The following is a 20,830-nucleotide window of genomic DNA, read 5'->3' as shown; positions in this document are numbered from 1 at the left end:
ACTAACCACAGAACACCTACTCTGTAGAATTTAGGAGAATGAGGGAGGGATCTCATTGAAACATTTTGAATGTTGAAAGGTGTGGACAGTGTCGATCTAGAAAGGTTGTGTCCATGGTGGGAGACTCTAGGACAAGAGGGCACAACTTCACGATTGAAGGGCGTCTTCTTAGAAAAGAGATGAAAAGGAATTTCTTCAGCCAAAGGGTGGTAAATCTATGGAATTTGTTGCCACAGGCACTTGTGGAAGCCAGGTCATTGGTGTATTTAAGGCAGTGATCGATAGGTTCTTGATTAGCTAGGATATCAAAGGTTATGGTGAGAAGGCTGGACAGTGGATCAATGTTGGAGAATGGATCAGCTCATGATTAACTGGCAGGGTAGACTCAATAGGTTGAAGAGTCTATTTCTGCTCCCATGTCTTATCGTTTTATGGCCTCTTTCATTCAGAAATAATTCAGAAATAATTAGAGATGGACAACAAATGCTGGCAATGTACATCTCATGAACCAATGAATAGATTTCTATGCATGGTTATTGCCAGTATTAGGTGATGAGGTAAAGGATAGGAGAATCTAAAACTAGACAGCAATGAATAAGTTGAGTGGAGAATGATTTAAATGGCACCTTTTTCATACACAGGATGTTGGGTTCATGGAAGGAGCTGCCAGAGGGAGTGGTGGAGGCCGATAGTATTGTAAGGTTTAAAAGGTATTTATACAGTGACACGGATGGGAAAGGTTAAGAGATATCCCTCTCATATATATGGATGAGAAGAAGATGGAGGGTTATGGGCATTGTGCAGGGAGGTGGGACTAGAAAGGGGTGTTTGGTTCGGTGCAGACTAGAAGGGCCTAATGGCGTGTTTCCATGCTGCAATTGTTATGTTAAATGCAGTTAATCCCTCTTAACACCACATGCAAATGGGACCAGTGTTAGTAAACTGGTTCGCATGGACAGGCTGGTCTAAAGCGAAAATTTTAATGCTCTAAAATTATGACTACGACTCAAAAGATGATTTGTGTAAAATTTTTAGAAGCTCATCCTTTACTCAAAATCTTATGGAATCAGCAGAATTCCTTTTAATCATTGTCTGTCACAGAACAATTTAGCAGTGATTTACTTATCATGTTGATAAAAGCGCTGATTAGTCACACTCCCTTCTTTTTCCCAAAGCCCAATTATATTTCTCGATGTATGTATCTAACTTCCATTTGAAAGATATTATTGAATCTGATTCCACCAGCCTTTCTGACAGTCCATTTGAGATAATAACAGCCATCACAACAAGGTTCATCTTCCCTGACTCGCAGATAATATACAGACGGCAGAGCAATTTGCCTGGGTTATTGCTGTAAATAGGAACTGGGTTCAATCTATAGTTTAAATTTGTTGTAGTATTGCACACTCAGCTCTGAGCAATTCAGGGGAATAAAGTGCATGGTAATCTCTGGTTGCTCCAGAAGCAAGGAAAGATTAGCATTTACATGGATGAATACACATTCTGCCATGTATTATTTTGGTTTAAAATTAAGAATCAAAGATAGAATGTGTCACTTATCCTTGTTGAATGCAGTTATCTCAAATTTTCACTTTTCATTTTATTTTATCCCATTAACTTACATGCTGAAATGTATTTTGGTAGATATCTATAGAAATGAATAAAAATTGTAGGTGACCAAAAATACAAGTAACTATGTTACACGTTAGGTCATTTTAAAAAGTAAATTGTTTAATTCTGCTTGTCAGAATAATAGATTTAATATTGAAGACTAATTGAATTAGTCACACCAGTGGAAAAGTAAAACAGATAGTTTGGGATGGGTATGTGTAAAAATCAATACTACCCAGCACACGCTCTTTACTCATCAGGAAAGAGGTATAGATGCCACAAAACTCACACCACCACCACCACCACCACAACTCCCACCCCACCATCACACTACTCAACAATAAACTCAATCCAAAAGTATTATGAGCTAGAAGAAAAAACACACAAAATATTAGCCTGGCAACTTACAACAGAACAAGCTAAAAGAACTGTATTGGCATCAAGGAAAAAGGACAAACAAATTACATATAATCCAATGGAGATTAATGAAAACTTTAAAGAATTTTATGAACAATTATACCAAACTGAGAACGAGGGGAAAGAAGACAAAATAGAAGAGTTTTTAGGTAAAATTGAACTGCCGAAATTGCAAGAGAAGCAAAACAAGCTGATAAAACCATTTGAAATAGAGGAAATACAGGATATATTAAAAAAGCTGCTGAACAATAAAATGCCTGGAGAAGATGGATTCCCAATAGAATTCTATAAAACATTTAAAGAGTTATTAATTGCTCCACTCCTGGAAGTAATGAACCAGATTGAAGAAACACAAAACTTGCCAGATTCATGTAAGACAGCAATAATTACAGTAATACCAAAGACGGGGAAGGATCCACTAACACCAGCGTCATATAGACCAATATCTCTACTTAACTCATATTATAAGATAATAGCAAAATTATTAGCAAACAGATTGGCCGATTGTGTACCAAAAATAGTAAAACAAGATCAAACTGGATTTATTAAGAAAAGACAAACAGCAGATAATGTCTGTAAATTTACTAATTTAATCCATGCAGTTCAAGGAAATAAGATACCAACAGTGGCTGTTGCTTTAGATGCAGAAAAAAAACCTTTGTCAGGGTAGAATGGAATTATTTATTCAAAGTATTACAGAGGTTCAACCTACCAGAAAAATATATTAATTGGATTAAAGCATTATATAATGGACCATTGGCAAAGGTAACAGTAAATGGATATGTATCGAACCAATTTAAATTAAGTAGGTCAACTAGGCAGGGATGTCCATTAGCCCCCTCATTGTTCGCTTTAGCAATAGAACCATTGGCAGAACTGATAAGAAAAGAAAAGAAATGGGACAAAAATAAAGGAGGAGTATAAAATCAGTCTATTTGCAGATGACATCATAGTATACCCAACAGAACCAGAAATATCAATAAAAGAACTACATAAGAAATTGAAGGAATATGGAGAAATATCGGGGTGCAAGATCAATGCAAATAAAAGTGAAGCGATGCCGATGAGTAACGCAGATTATACAGAATTTAAAAAAGAATCACCATTTAAATGGCAAACACAAGCAATCTGTTACCTAGGTATTAGATTAGATAATAATTTAAGCCACCTATGCAAATTAAATTATCAGCCATTAATGAAGAAATTACAGTAAGACTTATAACATTGGAATGATTTGCCACTAACACTGATAGGGAGGGCAAATTGCATTAAAATGAATGTCTTCCCAAGGATACAATACCTATTTCAATCGTTACCAATTCCCTTAACAGAGAAATTTTTCAATGAACTAAAGAGAACAATCAGGAAATTCTTATGGAAAGGGAGGAAACCGAGGATAGCATTAGATAAATTAACAGAGCGATACAAACAAGGTGGTTTGCAGATACCAAACTTTAAAATTTATTATAGAGCAGCACAATTAAGGTATTTATCAAATTTTTACCAGACAAGGGAAAAACCAGATTGGACTAAGATAGAGCTAGATAAAATAGGGGAAAAGGTACCGGAACATATACTTTATAAGTGGAATGAAAAGCTGGTGCAATATAAAAGCTCACCAGTACTGCATCATTTACTCAATATATGGAAGAAGATTCACTTAGAAAGAAAAAAAAACAAATTACCAACTACCAAAATTATTATTGATGCAAAATCAACTAATCGCTTTTACAATGGATAACATTTCCTTTAGAGAATGAGAGAGAAAAGGAATTAAAAGAATAGAGAATTGTTTTTTGAGAAATAATTTATTAACATTTGAACAAATGAAGTACAAATATGGAATAACTCATGGTACAATGTTTGCATACCATCAACTGAAAGCCTACTTAAAGGACAAATTGGGAAGCAGACTGAGATTACCAGAAGGAAGCAGCTTTGAATATGTGATTACAGAAACAATGATAATAAAAAGATTTATAACAAACATGTACATCAAGCTGCAAGAGAAGGAAAATGATGAAATACGCTATAAACCCAAACAAAAGTGGGAAAAAGATTTAAACATAAAGATAAAAAAATGAAATATGGGAAAAGTTATGCTCTGGAGCTATGAACAATAAAATAAACACAAGGTTACACATGATACAGTATAATTGGTTACACAGGTTATATATCATGCCCCAAAAGTTTAAAAAAATGGGATCCAATATTATCAGATAGATATTTTCGCTGTAAGAAGGAAACGGGAACAAGAGTACATGCAATTTGGGCATGTGAGAAAGTGGAAAAGTTTTGGGAAGATCTAAATCAGGTATTAAATAAAATTACAAAAAGCAACATACCAAAAAAATCCAGAGATCTCTCTTCTAAGTAATATAAGAAGTTAAGAATTAGGCCTAAAACTGGATGAAGCGCAAAAAAGATTTATTATGATAGTCTTAGCTGTAGCAAAAAAATGTATAATGTCAACTTGGAAATCAGAAGAGAACTTGAGAGTACAGCAATGGTACATGGAAATGAATAAATGTATTCCATTGGAAAAAACATATAATTTAAAAAATAAAGTCACGTTATTTGAACAAATTTGGGAACCGTACATGGAACATAACAGAGGGAGCTTGCCTTGGACCTCCACCCCCTAAAATGATAAAATGATAAGAAGACAAAATTACTTGATCCAGTGTTTAACAGTAGATGACACAATTTTCTTGTTTATTTTCATTGTGTGATGACATTGTTTAATAATTTTATTGTATTGTATATGTGTGGTACTGCACGGATGGCAGTCTCTTCAATCTGAGGCACCTGCAAGCTCACACCAAGACACAAGAGGAACTTGTCCGTGAACTACTCTTTGCAGATGATGCCACTTTAGTTGCCCATTCAGAGCCAGCTCTCCAGCGCATGATGTCCTGTTTTGCGGAAACTGCCAAAATGTTTGGCCTGGAAGTCAGCCTGAATAAAACTGAGGTCCTCCATCAGCCAGTTCCCCACTGGGTGGGTCACGTCTCCAGAATGGAGGACCATCGCCTTCCCAAGATCGTGTTATATGGTGAGCTCTCCACTGACCACTGAGACAGAGGTGCACCAAAGAAGAGAAACAAGGACTGCTTAAAGAAATCTCTTGGTGCCTGCCACATTGACCACCGCCAGTGGGCTGATATCGCCTCCAACCATGCATCTTGGCACCTCACAGTTCGGCAGGCAGCAACCTCCTTTGAAGAAGACCACAGAGCCCATCTCACTGACAAAAGACAAAGGAGGAAAAACCCAACACCCAACCCCAACCAACCAATTTTCCCTTGCAACCGCTGCAAACGTGCCTGCCTGTCCTGCATCGGACTTGTCAGTCACCAGCGAGCCTGCAGCAGACGTGGACATACCCCTCCATAAATCTTCGTCCGCGAAGCCAAGCCAAAGAAGATTGTATATGTTGAACGTTTAATGGGTTTGGAGGGGGGCGTGGGAAGTGGGGAGGGAAGGTAGGAGGGGGGGGAAGGGGAGAAAATGCCACTGTGTATATTTAAGAGGGAAATGTTTGTATGTATTTTGATTGATATAGTTCACAGTGTGAATTTTTTTTTAATTTAAAAAAACAAAACAATATACTCAATCAGGCAGTGGCAGATTAACTATTATGCTGAGTAGGCTGAAGCCTAGGGGCCCGGAAGGTAATGGGGCCCATCACAACCACTGGTTCACCAATGCAACCATTTGTCAATATGGGTTTGCTTTAGTCCTGGGTCAACCCATCAATCAAGGCTCGTGGAAGTATCGCATTCACCTGACAATTAGTAGCGGGGTCTCAGTCCATCTATCAATTTGGGTTTTGCCAGTTCCAATACTACCTCTCAATCAATGCTCACATTTGTACGTGTGCACGAGTCTGAGGTCTGTCTCGTGCAGCAGAGCTCAACTCATGCAGCGTCACTCACAGGAGGTTTACTTTTTTAAAAAAGACTCTTCCTTCTCCTGTATTATTTTGTATGAAGACTGTTTTGTAGAAATTATTTATTTATCCTTTTGTAACTAACAAACTTTTCAAACCATTGGGCTAGCAGAAAGCTTCTGTAAGATAAAGTTTTGTTTGATTTTAATGAAGTTTTTCCTCCCCTCTTCCAACCAAACACCAACTGGTGTATTCCAAGCATATACCCGGTGGATAAGTTTAGAATATGTGAAAAGTGGGGGCTCTGAGGCAGGGGGAAAGATTAGGTAGTATTAAAACTTAGCCTAGGCCTGGGTGGTAGTTAATCCACAACTGCAACCAGGAACTAATTTAAGATCTCTTACTTTTGCACTTTATTGTTTTTTGTTCTTCTCTGTATTGCAGTCAGTTTATTTCTATTTCTTTATTTGTTTATATGTGTACATTGTGGGGTTTATTGTACTACTAATAAATGGTAATTCTGCCTTGCATACAGCAGAAAGAATCTTAGGGTTGTATATGATGTCATATATGGACTCTGACAACAAATCTGAAAAAGTTCTCAAATTGTATCTCAACAATATATTAATTTTCCCACAAGAATCTGGCATTGCATTTGAATTGCACTTTTCCATTTCCAGAATGATCACCAAGCTGCCTTTCTGAATGAGATACAACTTTTATATAAATCTAAGGGTACGTTTAATGTCGAGCATGCAGAAACTAGAATAAAAGTGGTCAAATTTATTAAATTTAGGAATTTTGCAGGTCCAATTTTTTATCTGAGCTGCAAGTGAACCTTCCCCACCCCCAGGATAAAATAGGAATGCCTCGTCCATTCCAAGTTAAAATTTTCACGATTCATATTCACATTGACAGGTACAATGAAAAACTTAACATGCAATTTTTCAAATATATGCATGAATGTAAATTAAAGTTCATCTTTTTGTAGAATAAATATGAATATTTATTTAGTCCATTTCTGATTAATATTTAAATCTGTTTCATCTCATGCTGGTCTCTGACTGAAATTGAATCCATTTGTATTATTGTTAGTTAACCTTTGAATCATTTGGGAGATACATTGCAAATTACTTCTGGCAAATCTAATAACCAAAACAATCAATAAGCAGGCTTTAAAACTAGTTAATGAATATTTCAAAAATGTTTCCAAACCAACTTTCAAAGGTAAGGTGCATCATTATTGAGCATATTGAAAGAATCGGAAGGGAGATGAGAAGCATTTTATTCTGATTTGGAAGGCATTGTTTGAGTGAGTATTAGTTTCAGATTCAATATTACCTTTGCAATGATCCATGAAAGGAGGACTTGCATTAATACAGCACCCTTTGTGACCACAGAATATTCTAAAGCATATGTACCGCCAATGGAATACTTTTGGCCTGCTCTACATTAGAGTGTCTGGGCGCAGACTGGGAGATGGCTTTGTTGAGCATCTCCGCTCTGTCTGCTGTAATAGCAGGGATCTCCCAGTGGCCACCCATTTCAATTCCCTGTCCCATTCCTTTCCTGACATGTCTGTCCATGGTCTCATGCACTGCCAGACTGATATTAGCTGCAAACTAGAAGCAAGCCCACACCTGCCATCTGGGCACCCTCCAACCAGAAGGCATAAACATTTATTTATCTGGTTTCCATTAAACATCCCCCTTCTTCTTTACTCTGTACCTTTCCCCTAGCTCTCTCTCTCTGTCTCCTTTCACAGAGCCAAAATCAATTTTCACCTTTCCTCTTATCATATCCAATTTACATCTTTTGTTGAACTGGACCCCTCCCCCTGGCATTCTTCAGTCTTTATTCTGACACCTTCTTGTTCATTGCTTATACCTTGAAGAAGGGCTCAGCCCCAAAGCGTTGGTAATAGATCTTTACCTCCTATGGATGTAAGATGCTGAATTCCTCCAGCATTTTTGTGTGATTTTACTACAATTACAGTATCTTTTGAAATGTAGTCAGGGTTATGGTATGGGGAATATGTTAATCCCCACAAAAAAGTAAAATGACAATAAGCAATGAGCAATTAATCTGAAAACACATTGATGGATAAGTATTAGCTAAAGCAAGAGGGTGGTCTATCCTACTCTTCAGTAGTGGTATTGGATTTATCATGTCCATCTGAGACAACAAACAGGTCTTGTTTTAATTGTAGATGGCACATCTGATAGAAACATAGAACACCACAGCAGAAAAATAGGACCCTCAGCCCATCTAGTCTGTGCTATGCCATTATTCTGCCCAGTCCATTGACCTGTTCCCAGATCATATTCCTCTCCCATCCATGTACCTATACAAATTTGCGCCGCATTTACCTCTTCAGCCAGCAGCTCATTACACTCTCTTCATGAAGAAGTTCCCCGTAATGTTACCTTCAAACATTTCACCTTTCACCCTTAACCTGTACCTCTAGTTCTTATCCCATTGAACCTCAGTGGAAAAAACTTGCTTGCATGTATCTAAAAGTTCAAAGTTTAGATGTATTGTCAGAGTACATGTATGTCATTACATACATACCTGAGATTCTTTTTCCTGCAGGCCAGGCAGAATATCTATCCCCCTCATAACTTTGCATCCCTCTAACAAATTTCCCCACTTTCTTTTATACTATGAATAAAATTCTAATATGTTTAACCTTTGCCTGTAACTCATTTCCTCAAGTCCCAGCAAAATCAAATCAATACTCCATGTTTGTGCCAGCATTAATTTTTTTTGTGCTCAGTTTTCTGGAGTGATTCAGGTCACAATACGCTGATGCAAGAAAAAGAAAAAAATATCCAAGACGGCAGAGGAAAGGAGGGTGATTGTAAGTAATTGCTTGGTTCTTTGAGTCTTGGCCCAAGTGTGATGGTCCAGAACAGATTAACTATGATGTACGATTATTATTCCAGTGTTGTGAACACAGAATCAATAAAATTTACATTATTCACCAAGGCCTGACAAGTCCCTCAAACATCTAATCAAATTAATCATAGATCATGGAGCAGTACAGCTCAGGAACAGGACCTTCAGCCCATGTCACTGTGCTGAATGAACACAGTCCAAATCAAACCAAAATTCTTATGAATAGATGTACCTCCATCCTCTTCATAGTTATGTGTCCATCCAGAATCCTCTTGAAGACAATCATTGTATCTGCTTTCATCCTATAGCTGGCAGCTTGTTCCAGGCATCCAACACTCGATGTAAAATGTTAGTACTGAACATATCCACAAACTCACCTTAAATGCATGTACTCCAATATTTGTTGATTTTGCCCTGGGGAAAAGATTCTGAGTATCCTATCAATGCATCTTATTTTATACATCTACATCAGGTCACCACTCAACTCATGTGGGTCTATATGCTCCAGTGAAAACAACCCAAGTTTGTCCAATCCCCTCCCCTTAAACTCATATCCATGAAACCAGGCAACATCCTGGTAAATCTCTTCTGTACCTTTCCAAACTTTCATATCTTTTCTGTAATGGAGCAAAAAGAATTACACATAGAATTCTAAGCATGGTCAAATGAAAGCTTGATAGCTCTGCAATGTGATCTCGTTACTTCAATACTCAATGCCCGCCCACTGAAGCCAAGCACTGAGAAGATGGCACTGTTGGCACAATGGTTAGCGCACTGCCTTTATTGTGCCAGCATTTGGGACCAGAGTTTGAATCCCACTCTGTCTATAAGGAGTTTGTACATTCTCCCTGTGTCTGCGTGCATTTTCTCCGGGGGGGGGGTGGTTTGGTTTCCTCCCACCATTTGAAACGTACTGAGGGTGTAGGTTAATTTGGTATAATAGGGCAGCATGGGTTTGTGGGCCAAAATGGCCTGTTACCATGCTGCATATCTAAATTTAAAAAATACATTTAATTTTTTTTAAAATATAGAACAATAGAAAAAAAGCCCATTGGCCCATTTAGTCTGTGCTGAACTATTTTCTCCATTTAGACCCATCGACATGCATTCAGATTATAGCTCTCCAAATCCTCTTATCCATGTATCTATCCAGATTTCTCTTAAAAATTGAAATTAATCACACATCCACCACTTCCACTGGCAGCACATTCGACCATCTTAGTGAAGAAGTTCTCCTTAAACATTTATCTTTCACTCTTAACCCATTCCTCTCATTCTTGTCTCACCCAACTTTAGAGGATAAAGTCTGCTTGCATTTACCCAAACTGAACCTCTCATAATTTGTATACCTCTATCAAATCTTCTCTCATTTTCTGATGCTCCAGGGAATAAAGTACTGACCAATGAAGCCTTTTCCTATAACCCAACTACTCAATCCTGGCAACATCCTTATAAATTTTCTCTGCACTCTTTCAATCTTATTGATACCGTTCCTGTCGGTAGGTGACCAACGCTGCACACAATACTCGAAATTTGGCCTCACCAATGTCTTATACAATGTCAACATAACTTCTGCACTCAATATTTTGATTTATGAAGGCCAATGTTCCAAAAGCACCCTTTATGACTCTATCGACCTGTGACTCTGCATGTCATACCCTTTCTTTACCTTCCTATCTACTTGCATGAACTAAGACCTGGATTCCCAGGTCCCTCTGCGATATGGGAGGCCTGCTTTTTGCCGAGCTCGGGTCTCAAACATTGGTTACATATCTTTGCAAGTGATGCGTGATCCACTGAGTTTATCCAGCACTTTTAAATTAAATTTTAAATTTTGGAATACAGCACATTAACAGGCCCTTCTGGCCCATGAGCCCACGCTGCCCAAATATCCCAATTAACCAACAAACGCTTTACATTTTGAAAGGTGGGAGGAAACCAAAGCATCTGGAGGAAACCCATGTAGACGTGGGGAGAACATGCAAACTCCTAATAGAAAGTGCAGGATTCAAAGCTTGGTCACTGGCACTGTAATGAAATTGTACTAATAACTATGCCAGCCATGCCATGTTAACCATTTATCTGAAAAATGCAAATGTGGCTGTAGATGTACACATATAAGGCAAGGAAATAATTGAAATTACTCCAGAACACCATTCCAGACTCAGCCTCCAGCTGGATGGCCTCATCTCCTTCAAGTCAGGCAGAGACGCTGATGCTTCTGGCAAGAGTCAAGGAGGAGGGGGACTTTGCATTTACATCAACGGAACAAGGGCACCAATGTCTTTGTTGTGAAGACCCTGACAATTACCTGCCTTGACAATTCTCAGCCATGCTGATTATCATAAAGGAGCTTTATGGTACCATCTGCAAAGGCCAGACTTCCCACCCTGACATTGCCATCATTGTTGCTGGTGACTTCAATCATGCCAACCTGAAAGTGGACTTACCACTTCACCACCAGAGGAGAGAATACCCAGGATCATGTGCACACAAATATCCCTGGTGCGTACAATGCTGCACCTCACCCTCACCTTGGTTACTCAGATTACAATTTGCCCTGCTAACCCAGCGTGCCAACCACTGGCAAAGCAAACTAGGTCAGTTCGAGGGAGATCAGGACATGGCCGGGGTGGGGGTGGGGGCCACAACAAGACTGCTTTGAGGCCACAGACTGGAGCTGTTTCAGGTAGGCGGCCACCTACAACGGTCATGTAAACATAGAGGAGTAGCCGAGCTCAGTGATCAGCAAGTGCATTATGGTTGGCACAAAGATCAAATGCTTCACAACCAGGGCTAACCAAAAAACCATGGTTGGATGCAGAGGTACAGGCCCTTTTCAGAACTGATGATGGTGCCTTCAGGTCAGGGGATAGAATGGCACTAAGATGTCAGGACTGAGTTTTCCCATGCAATCCAAAAAGCAAAGCAAGGGTATGCACAGAAGATCCACAGGCAGCTGTACGACACCGGTGACAAGAGGCTCACGTGACAATGGATCAAGACTATAATGGATCACAAATCAACTGTGTGAATTAAGGAAAATGGTGCCTCCCTTCTGGACAGACTGAACACCTTTTCTATGCACAGTTTGATGAGAAGAATAGAATAATCCCAAAGAAAGCTCCATGTCCCCCTGATGAATGCCTCCCTTCCACCTGCATATCTATGGCTGAGGTGAAGAGAACCCTATCCAAGGTAAACCCACACAAGGTGGCAGGACCAGACAACATACCTGGTCCAGTACTGAAGGACTGCACAGACCAATTGATGGAGGTCTTCACGGACATCTTCAACATCTCACTGCAGCAGTCCATCATTTCCACAAGGTTTATTACAGCCACCATAATCCCAGTACCTAGGCCTCAATGACGACTACCCTGTGGCATTGACCTCCACCATTATGAAATGGTTTGAGTGTTTGGTGATAGAACAGATCAAACCACACCTCCCAGGGATGCTGAATCCATTTCAATTTGCCTATAGAAGAAACCATTCCATAGTTGATGCTATGGACTTTTTTTTAAACTTTATTTAAGATTTTATAACATGAATAAAATAGAAGATTACATTTAAAAAAATAAAAATAAGATAATAAAATTACAGTACCACATCGGTAAACTAAATAAACTAACCCCCCCCAATAATTATTACACAATATTAATAACCTAACTTAAAATTAGTCTAAACCCCCCAAAATAAAGAGTGAAGAGTTAATAAAATGAACAATATTATATATAAGAAAAAAAAGCCCACTTACAAAAAAAAAGATAAAACATAACAAGTAAAGATACTAACAAAAAAAAGTTATCAATACTAAAATATCACACTTAAAAACATATTTAAAGCAAACTTAAATGCATATATTTAACAAACGGAGTCCACTTTAGCCTATAAAAAGATATCCTTTCCATGGTCAAACAAGATTTCATCTCCAAATGCCACCTGTCTAAAGTTAATATATTTCTGTCTTTCCAAGTAAGTGCTATACATTTCTTGGCCACAGCTAAAGCTAAATAGATAAAGGAAATCTGATAATCCTTTAAACCTAAATCAATTAGTGATTGCATATTCCCTAATAAAAATCTAATACAAGACAGATATTATATAAACTATTAAGTATAGATTGAATACCTTTCCAAAACTGTTGCAATTGATCACAAAGCCAGACAATGTGCAAAAGTATTATGGTACATATATAGACAAATTATACATATGCAGGGAAAGTATAATATCTTTAAAAATAAATGTATTAGCCGTCTGGTCACAACGAAAACAGCAATCCGACTTACTAAGGCCAAACTTTTTTAGTTTCTCCGGTGTTAAATATAACTGATATATAAAATTATAATTAATCTAGCATTAATTAATTTCCGAATACTATTCTGGCAAATTTCCATCCAGGCTTCTTCAGCTATTGTAAAACCTAAATCTTTTTCCCATTTCAACTTATCTTTATCCCAGATGCTATAGACTTGTCACTTCACTCCGTCCTGGCCCACCTGGAGAACAACTCCTCATATGCCAGGCTACTGTTCATTGACTTTAGCTCGGAGTTTAATACAATCATTCCCAGAGGTTGGTGGAGAAGCTGTCCTCACTGGGACTCAGCACCCCTCTCTGTAATTGGATCCTGGACTTCCAACAGAAAGACCACAATCTTCCCAAGTAGGAAGTAGTATATCGAGCACTGTCATGCTAAACACCTCAGGGCTGTGGGCTCAGCCCACTCCTCTTCACACTATTGACTCACAACTGCATCACCAGATCCAGCTCCTACAGTGTCATCAAGTTTGTAGATGATACAACAGTCGTTGGCCTCATCAGCAACAAACGATGAGTTGCACTACAGAGAAGAGGTGGAAAATCTAATGATATGGAGCAAGAGTAACAACCTGAATGTCAACATAGACAAGATGAAGGAGATGATCATGGACTTCAGGAGGACTAAGAATGGCCACCCTCCACTACACATCATCAACTCAGTAGTAGAGAGAGTGAAGAGCACAAAGTTCCTTGGAGTTCACTTAACTAGTGACCTATTGTGAACACTCAGCATCTCCTCATTTATCAGAAAGGTACTACAGCGGTTGCACTTCCTGAGAAGACTGAAGTGGGCAAGGCTCCCAGCCACCATTATGTCAACCTTCTTTTGGAGCTCTATTGAGAGCGTCCTGGCCGACTGCATCACAGAAATGAATGAGAGGTCAATCCACAGGACAATAAAAGTGACAGAGAGGATCACTAGATTCACCCTCATCCCCTAGCCCCCCCATCGACGTGATCTACTGGAAGCATTGTCTGAAGAAGGTGCGCAAAATTATTGAGGACCTCTTCCATCCTGTGCACAGCATCTTTCAGCTGCTCCAATCAGGGAAGAGATGCAGGAGTATAAGAGCCAGCACCTCCAGGCTGAGGAACAGCTTCTTCCCATGGGAGTGAGAATGCTGAATGACCAAAGGAACCACTAAATATCCAAGACTCTCCTTTGTACAAAACAATATTTATTAACATTTATTTTTAAAGATATTATACTTTCCCTGCATATGTATAATTTGTCTATATATGTATTATGTCTGGTTATGTGTCTGCATGTTTTTGCACCGAGGACCTGAAAACAGTGCTTCGTCGGCTTGTACCTGTACAATCTGATGACAATAAACTTGACTTGAAAATAAGGATGTATTTGAAATGAAAGTAAAACATGATTTAGTGATGCAGCCAGGAAGACTAATTGATTTTAGTTGTCGCATGAAGGTTATATCAAGACCAAATATCCCCACTGAAAATGTACTAATTTGCCTACTTGTTACAAACCTTAGATTTTGGCAAAGGAAGGGCATTTGTTCAGTTGTCATTCTGCCTTTTAAGATGGGATTTCAGAAGTTTAATCTAAGTCTTACTTGAATATCTCAAAATTCCAAGATGACAACTTACACATTATCCAACATCCTTTATAATATTATTCAGGCATTGTCACAGCCTGATTATACAAAATATAAATTGCATGGATTCATTCTGCATAAGAAATACACCATTTATTGTTCTTCCATTCAAATTTGCTTTGCTGGATTCTCAGAACATTCCAAGTAATTTACTGTGAAACTTTTTCACATCTGTTTATTTTTTTCCTTCATTATAAAAAATACATGTAATCCATTATACACAATGAAATCTGTTATGTTTTAGAAGCGAGAACTTTTAGAATGATAACCTAGATTTTCAATGACACAATGCAAGATTAAATGTTTTTGCAAATAACACACATCAATGAAATATTGATCTTTCTCAAAAACTAATTTGTGCACTATTGTTTCTGCACCTAGAAGTAACTAGCAACTGTCAACTGATTGGGAAACAAATTGATCATCCACAAACAATTTCTCCGCCCATCATCCCATCCTGAAGACAGGGGCAGGTGTTTAGACGGGGGTTTGAATGAAATGCCTTCAACACAATGAAAATGGATTCACATAATGCCCAATATAGTGGAAGATAACCAAAATTCCTGTAAGTGGCATATATGTAATGATGGACACATAATCCCCTAGAGGAACTCAGCATATGAAACAGATAAAAACAATGGTCAATGTATTGAGGTGAAACTCTTTGTCAGAACTGAGGAATGTTAGAACAGAATGTTTGGCCTGGAAGTCAGCCTGAAGAAAACTGAGGTCCTCCATCAGCCAGCTCCCCACCCTGACTATCAGCCCCCCACATCTCCATCGGGCACACAAAACTCAAAACGGTCAACCAGTTTACCTATCTCGGCTGCACCATTTCATCGGATGCAAGGATTGACAACGAGATAGACAACAGACTCGCCAAGGCAAATAGCGCCTTTGGAAGACTACACAAAAGAGTCTGGAAAAACAACCAACTGAAAAACCTCACAAAGATTAGCGTATACAGAGCCGTTGTCATACCCACACTCCTGTTCGGCTCCTAGAACGCTTCCACCAACGTTGTCTCCGCTCCATCCTCAACATTCATTGGAGCGACTTCATCTCCAACATCGAAGTACTCGAGATAGCAGAGGCCGACAGCATCGAATCCACGCTGCTGAAGATCCAACTGCGCTGGGTAGGTCACGTCTCCAGAATAGAAGACCATCGCCTTCCCAAGATCGTGTTCTTTGGTGAGCTCTCCACTGGCCACCGAGACAGAGGTGCACCAAAGAAGAGGTACAAGGACTACCTAAAGAAATCTCTTGGTGCCTGCCACATTGACCACCGCCAGTGGGCTGATATCGCCTCAAACCGTGCATCTTGGCGCCTCACAGTTCGGCGGGCAGCAACCTCCTTTGAAGAAGACCGCAGAGCCCACCTCACTGACAAAAGACAAAGGAGGAAAAACCCAACACTCAACCCCAACCCACCAATTTTCCCTTGCAACCGCTGCAACCCTGTCTGCCTGTCCCGCATCGGACTTGTCAGCCACAAACGAGCCTGCAGCTGATGTGGACCCCTCCATAAATCTTCGTCCGCGAAGCCAAGCCAAAGAAAGAAGAAGAACAGAAGTGAAGATGGGTGAGGTATAGGCCCCGCATAGGAATGGGCCAACCATGCAGAGGGGAAATATGACAGACAGAGGCAGGGGAGTGGCAGACACCAGACAAATGGAAAGAGAAGCAAAATAAACAAACAAATTAGATAGATGAAAATTATTCATGAGTTATGGGAAGAAGATGAACATGTTTTTATATTCTGGGCCATAGGAAGTTGAGGGGTGAGCTGATACAAGTTTTTAAGATCATAAACGGTATATATAGGGTAGAGCGTTAGAATTTTTCCCCCAGCGTAAAAGCAAAATATATTAGAGGAGCTGAGTTTTAGATAAAGTCAAACAGGGGGGTGGGGGTGCAGGGGGAGGTTGTTGGGAGTTAGGGGATGGGAGGAGTTTAAGTGAGATATGCAGGCAAGGTTTTTTTCCACAAAGTGGTTGGTAGGTGTCTGGAACAGGCTTCCAGGAGTAGAGGTGGAAGCAGATGCAGCAGGTAGCATTTAAAAAGCTGCCAGATAGATGCAAGAATGGAGGGATTATCATGTGCAAACAGCAGAGTTTTAGTTTGCTTTGGATATCGTTTGGCACAGACACATGGGCTGAAGACCTTGTTCATGTGCTGTAGTTGCTCTATGTTATAATCATATACATACTCGTACAATCTTATGTACTTCCATCATTAAAAAAAGGAGACAGATGTAGCTATGCTGTGCTGAAGCATAAGAAAGTTAAAGGAAAGGTCTTATGCATAAACAGGAACGGACTGCAGATGAGATTAACAAAAAAATTTGGACCAAGTTTCAACAATCTGGAAAATAGAACAGGAAAGCTTGTTGCAGCAACTGGCAGAATTTTCAAGAGATTTGAGACTAGAGATTCCCTTATTGTTATGTAATGGTACTCAAAATTGCCTTCTGCCTGTCAAAGAATTGCCATGAGCGTCACCTGGCACCCATTACAGTATGAGAAAAACAGAAGGAAAAGAAAGGTACATTCACAGTCACTGAGTGTCTGTGGATTCACCTCCAGTCCTCCCGCAACCCCTGGAGCTGCACAGACTCTTGTTTGACCCTTTGGCCACCTGAAGTCCAGATTCAATTAACAAGTGGATTCATGAGAATGTGAAGTTGAGGTTACAAACTGATCAGCCATAATGGCAAAGATAGGATTAAAAGGCTCAAGCAACCTACTCCTGTTCCAAATAGTCATATCAGGAAATATTTGTTTTCATGTAACAAAACAGAAATGTCACGAAATTACATGAAATTGCCTTTAGGCAGCCATACGTCAAAGATTTGCCATTAGCATTAGCCTCGCCAGCCGCCCCTTACAATCAGAAAATCCTCCAGAGTCATCAAGTCTACATGGATTCACTTCCAGAGCTCCCACAGCCTTGGCAGCTGCCCAAAACTCCAGTTCAGTTCAAACCATCGACAACCTGAACCCAGATCCAATCATCACACATGATGAGGAAGTCTTCATCACCCAGGGCCATTCCAGAGCCCTCCTTACTTCAGCATCCTCATGAATCTCGGTTCTGAAATCTGGTATCCGACATCCAGAGGAAGGATCCTCCGAATAGTTACACCCAAGAAATTTAAGGAGGATCTTTCCTGGAGCCAACACACTGATGACATTGTGAAAAAAGCTCATCAGTATCTCTACCTCCTTAGGAGTTTTCAAAGGGATGGTATGATACTAAAAACTCTGGCAAATTTCTACAGATGTGTGGTGGAAAGTGAGCTGTATCATGGTCTGGTATGGGGACACCAATAACCCTGACCGTAAAGCCTTCCAAAAGGTAGTGGACACCACAGCCCAGGACATCACAGACAAAACTCTCCCCACCATCGAGAACACTTACAGAGAATACTTCCAAAAGAGGGCAGCAACAATCAACCCAGCATATGCTCTATTCTCATTGCTGCCATCAGGAGAGAGGGAGAGGTGCCACAAGACTCACACCACCAGGTTCAAAAACAGCTGCTACCCCACAACCATCAGACTCCTCAGCAACAAACTTAATCACGGTGGCAAGGTTGGCTTAGCAGTTAGCGCAACTCCATTGCAGCACAAGCAATTGGGACCGGTATTCAAATCCTGCACTTTCTGGAAGGAGTTTGTACATAAGCCCAATGTCTGTGTGGGGCTCTGGTTTCTCCCACCCTTCAAAACGTAGCAGGGGCAGTAGATTAATTGGATATAATTGGGCGGCATGGGTTTGTTGGCCGAAATTACCTGTTGCCACACTGTATGTCTAAATTTAAAATGTTTAAATAAAAATTCAGGGACTCAGTTAAGGAATCATAATTGTGCACTTTATTGAATTTTTCAAAATTCTTTCAGTCTTGCACAGTCAGTTTGTTTACATTTATAATCTGCTTTACACCTCTTTAATTTTTTACATGAATACACAGTGAACAGTTTTTGTGCACTGCCAATAAGTGGTAATTCTGCCTCGCCAACAGAAAAAAAAGAATCTTAGGGTTGTATGTGATGTCATGTATGTACTCTGACAATAAATCGGTAATCTGGTTCTCATGAGCCAGTTGATGTGAGTCCTTTGACCTCAAGTTGCCAACAGCTCGTAGTTTGTGTGGGTTCCTCGCCCGCGAGTCACCAATAGCTTGTCACCTATTTGTGTCCTTTAGCTACAGAGCCTCTCACTGGTGCACAAATGTGGTCATGTTCCTTAACTTCATCTCTTCTGCTTCTCCTTCTCAACTTGAAGGTATTCTCCCCATTACTGGTGCCCTGCACTGGTCCACTGTTCCATGGAGTCTGCAATCCCTCATGGCTGCTGCAGAACACAAGTACTGCCATCTTTGGCCCAGACGCTGTGGTTGCAAGATTTGAAATAAAAGACTGTTGGCTCCTTCAACAGGCCATTGAATGCCTTTACAGAGCCGTTGCTGTCAAACTGGGCAGTTAGACCCTGTGGGGGAGCACTGTGCCACACTCCCCCCATCCATGCCATTACAGCAGCTCTGGCATTGCCATCATTTCCTTTTATGTTCATGTCCAGTTATTCTTCACTTGACTGGCATGGATTGTTCAACATAAAACAAGAATCAACTTTGCTAATTTATGACCATTTTATACGTTTGTTAAATATTAGCATCAATGGCCAAGCCGAGATTTAATAGTCATCTCTACCTGCTCTGGAACTTATTTCAGGAGACGTTTAGAAGTCAGCCACATGGGCTTGCATGTGGAACCATATTTAGATCAATAATTTCCAATGATTCAGTGGAAAAGGACTGTAGTTTTCCTTTCCTATGGAATATTAACAAACCGGATAGGTTTGCTAACAATCATGTACTTTCATATTACCTAATCTCATCATTTTTTTTCAAAAATTCTGTATTGATTTATTATTTACTTGAATTTCAATTCCTTCTCCTCCAACTTTTCCATTGATCAATAATCCAGACTTCTTGATTCTAGTCAGTAACTGAAATACAATTTTGTACCTTATCTGTCACTGAGGTCACTGAACCTCCAACACCAAATAATCACAAAATAACAAATTTATGTTCTTCCAAAATGGAACAAAAGTGAAAAGAATATAAGTTTTGCAAAATACGCATTCAATAATTATCATAGCTCTGTGCCATGTTGTCGACTTCTACATTTGTCTTGTAATTTCTTCCAACTACACTGAAGCCTAATTAATTATTTCAATCCTTCAATACAATCATCTGATAATAATCTGTGACAATTACAAATTACTTTTATTTATGAAAAGGTTTCACTATTGAACTGAACTGAAAAATTATTAAATCTCATCTGAGTTACTTTTGGATTGTACAATTTCAATATTTGATTGTTTGGATTTTCTGCTATCCCATTAATTTTGCCAAGTCTCCCATGACAATAGCTGTTAAATTAAACCGTATCAGGAAGAATGCTGAATTAAACGAGTGGTTAAAGAGCTCCACATGTGGGATTAGAAAGAGTTGAAAATCCATGTGACACATGAGCTATATCTGGAAATTTGGGAGATGTAAATTGTCCTTAAAATAGACAACGTTCTTTCATATTTTATCTAATTTCGTCCACCTCTATAAAAAAATCTGAAGATTGTATTTTCCTCTGAGAACATAATCTGCCTCAGGAGGTGATGGAGTCAGAATATTTAAAAATAATCTGGGACAGCACTTGAATCACTAGAGTTATGGAACAAGTGAAGGGGATTAGAACAGATGGGTTCTCGATGGTTAACCTGGATGTGGAGCTGGAGGGCATTCATCTAGATGTTCATTCCCATTACAGATAAAGGAGATAAATGTTGAATTATTAGAGATGGAGAAATTAAAAGTGAAAAAAACACAAAGCATGAGTACAACTTCCAACCAACTATTTGGATAAACTGAAAATTGTGGTCTTGTTATGTATTTGACACTATGTGTGTTTTATCACACAAGACTCAGTTATCTATTATATATCTGAAGATTATAATCAATTACCATGGAAACTCTATTTAATTTTGACCATTTGCTTATTTAT

The 20,830-nt window shown here is 39.3% G+C and overlaps 1 protein-coding gene across 3 annotated transcripts in view; it reads right to left on the bottom strand.

Annotated features, from left to right (window-relative positions):
- The window catches only part of LOC138743149 (protocadherin gamma-A2-like), a 189,510-nt gene that overhangs the window by 73,656 nt on the left and 95,024 nt on the right, over positions 1-20,830 (bottom strand). The gene's annotated exons all lie outside the window — the stretch shown is intronic.

Source organism: Narcine bancroftii, chromosome 9, assembly GCF_036971445.1.
Source record: "Narcine bancroftii isolate sNarBan1 chromosome 9, sNarBan1.hap1, whole genome shotgun sequence".
Classification (NCBI taxonomy): Eukaryota; Metazoa; Chordata; class Chondrichthyes; order Torpediniformes; family Narcinidae; genus Narcine; species Narcine bancroftii.
Note: the sequence above shows the minus strand (reverse complement) of the source record. Positions and strands in the feature narration are given on the sequence as shown.